We start from the raw sequence: 3332 nt of genomic DNA on the forward strand, positions 1-3332 counted from the left end.
GGGAGTCACTAGAAGGATTCATGTGTTCACACTGGGAGTCACTAGAAGGATTCATGTGTTCACACTGGGAGTCACGAGGAGGATTCATGTGTTCACACTGGGAGTCACTAGGAGGATTCATGTGTTCACACTGGGAGTCACTAGGAGGATTCATGTGTTCACACTGGGAGTCACTAGAAGGATTCATGTGTTCACACTGGGAGTCACTAGAAGGATTCATGTGTTCACACTGGGAGTCACGAGGAGGATTCATGTGTTCACACTGGGAGTCACTAGAAGGATTCATGTGTTCACACTGGGAGTCACGAGGAGGATTCATGTGTTCACACTGGGAGTCACTAGGAGGATTCGTGTGTTCACACTGGGAGTCACTAGGAGGATTCATGTGTTCACACTGGGAGTCACTAGAAGGATTCGTGTGTTCACACTGGGAGTCACGAGGAGGATTCATGTGTTCACACTGGGAGTCACTAGAAGGATTCATGTGTTCACACTGGGAGTCACTAGGAGGATTCATGTGTTCACACTGGGAGTCACTAGGAGGATTCATGTGTTCACACTGGGAGTCACTAGGAGGATTCATGTGTTCACACTGGGAGTCACTAGGAGGATTCATGTGTTCACACTGGGAGTCACTAGGAGGATTCATGTGTTCACACTGGGAGTCACGAGGAGGATTCATGTGTTCACACTGGGAGTCACTAGAAGGATTCATGTGTTCACACTGGGAGTCACTAGAAGGATTCATGTGTTCACACTGGGAGTCACTAGGAGGATTCATGTGTTCACACTGGGAGTCACTAGGAGGATTCATGTGTTCACACTGGGAGTTACGAGGAGGATTCATGTGTTCACACTGGGAGTCACTAGGAGGATTCATGTGTTCACACTGGGAGTCACGAGGAGGATTCATGTGTTCACACTGGGAGTCACTAGAAGGATTCATGTGTTCACACTGGGAGTCACTAGAAGGATTCATGTGTTCACACTGGGAGTCACTAGGAGGATTCATGTGTTCACACTGGGAGTCACTAGGAGGATTCATGTGTTCACACTGGGAGTCACTAGAAGGATTCATGTGTTCACACTGGGAGTCACTAGAAGGATTCATGTGTTCACACTGGGAGTCACTAGAAGGATTCATGTGTTCACACTGGGAGTCACTAGGAGGATTCATGTGTTCACACTGGGAGTCACTAGGAGGATTCATGTGTTCACACTGGGAGTCACTAGGAGGATTCATGTGTTCACACTGGGAGTCACTAGGAGGATTCATGTGTTCACACTGGGAGTCACTAGGAGGATTCATGTGTTCACACTGGGAGTCACTAGGAGGATTCATGTGTTCACACTGGGAGTCACTAGGAGGATTCATGTGTTCACACTGGGAGTCACTAGGAGGATTCATGTGTTCACACTGGGAGTCACTAGGAGGATTCATGTGTTCACACTGGGAGTCATGAGGAGGATTCATGTGTTCACACTGGGAGTCACTAGGAGGATTCATGTGTTCACACTGGGAGTCACGAGGAGGATTCATGTGTTCACACTGGGAGTCACTAGAAAGATTCATGTGTTCACACTGGGAGTCACTAGGAGGATTCATGTGTTCACACTGGGAGTCACGAGGAGGATTCATGTGTTCACACTGGGAGTCACTAGAAGGATTCATGTGTTCACACGTCAGCAGCTGAACTGGTTCCCTCCCAGTCTGACCAGTTACTGCAGCAGGAAGCAACCAGCAGCTCTGCTCTCTGGGCTCTTTTCTCCTTCCTCATGAAGACTTCATCAACCTGCCTCTGGAAGAGGAAACTACAAACCAGGTGAGCTGTGATGTCATCAGTTTCACAACAATCCTCAGGTATAATTTCCCTTCCAACTCCCATGTTCAGGTGAAACAGTCCGGTTCTATCGTGGTTCTGGTGGATCTCAGTCTGTTCAGATGACCTTCTACTCTTGGACCGTTTGAACAATCTGTAAGTTTGATTTATTTCCTACTTGAACTTTGTCTTCAGGAACTTTCCTGCTTGTTTCTCTCTGATGTTTGGAGAAAATGTTCACTTCTGATTTCAGCTCAAAGTTTCATCTGTGCTGGTTGGATTTTAATCTACAGGATTATTAGATTATTGATGAACTGAAATTAAATAACATGTTTTTATGAAACTGTGACACATTTATGTTCACTGTAACTGAACCGTTTTCTGTGGTTCTGCTGCTCCTTCAAAGTCAAACTGGAATCTCATCATTCCTTCAACATCATCCTTTAGTTTCTGTTTGTTCTCATTTTCTCTATTTTCAGATTTTACATTTGATTTTGTTCCAGTCCGTTTTGTTTGGTAATAAAAGCAGAACAATTTTTTAAGCTCTTTCTGGAACAACATGTCCAGTCAGAGTGAATCAGTGAATGTAAATGTAGCTCCGTGTCTCCATCTAGTGGACTGATGGTAGAAGTGCAGCAGCTGATGCAGCTTCCTCTGCCTCTCTGCTGTCTGACTGCATCCAACTGACACTGACATGAAGCAGAGAAGAGCCAATCAGAGGAGGAGCAGCTGGTCTTTTTCCAGCTCTAATGATGTAAAGGATGATCAGAGCTGATGAATGATGTGTGTTTCCTCTGCAGGTGAAGCCAGAAAGTGTGTGTGAGCTGAAGTGAATTCAGCAGCATGGATCAGTGTGAGGACAGAGAGGAGGGAGTCCCTCCCTCTAAAACCACTCTGTGTGGGGAAGATGGGAGCCAGAGCAAAGGTCAGAGGTGAGGTCACCATCTCTAAGTGTCCACAGCCCTTTTCACACAGCGTTCACTACATCAGGCCCAAACAGACGTGGTGATGAAGTTGGACTTTTTAAGCGCAGTTCATGTTGTTCCTCCGACCCGAATGAGAACCAACATGTTAGAATAAGTCTTGTTTTTTTCCATGTATCCCTACTAGTTCAGGTTCATGACATAAACGTAGGTCGATATGAAAACAGAATGATACAGAATGAGTTTTAATCATGTTTCTGACAGGATCCATCAAAGACTCAAACCAGAACCAGAACCCAGCTGTGTCCTTTCAGAGCGAAGGAATCCGTCTTTCACTCAAACATTCTCAGATTCATGGCTTCAGTTCGTTTCTGTTGGAAACTAAATGGTTCCCTGGGAACTTCTTCCACTTCCAGTCCTCGATTGCTGCTCAATAGAAACACCAGCTTCAAATAAATTATGCATTTTCAGAAATCTGTTCTTCACTTTATGTACAACTGTTGACAAACTGGTTGTGGGTCTTAATGATTTTTAACCGCGTTGTTTGAGATTATATAAAATCTGAAAATTAGTAACTTGTGTTTATTGA

General features: G+C 45.0%; 1 long non-coding RNA gene across 1 annotated transcript; it reads left to right on the forward strand.

The window, feature by feature from the left end:
- Window positions 1-1848: 1848 nt before the first annotated feature.
- Window positions 1849-3114, forward strand: LOC148155406 (uncharacterized). The gene is made up of 3 exons (XR_015765513.1): window positions 1849-1976; window positions 2621-2752; window positions 3008-3114. It is a non-coding gene; the product is annotated as an uncharacterized LOC148155406 (long non-coding RNA).
- Window positions 3115-3332: the final 218 nt, after the last annotated feature.

The sequence above is a fragment of the Poecilia mexicana genome, unplaced genomic scaffold (assembly GCF_051168715.1).
Source record: "Poecilia mexicana isolate PSO_F unplaced genomic scaffold, ASM5116871v1 scaffold_15, whole genome shotgun sequence".
Taxonomy (NCBI): domain Eukaryota; kingdom Metazoa; phylum Chordata; class Actinopteri; order Cyprinodontiformes; family Poeciliidae; genus Poecilia; species Poecilia mexicana.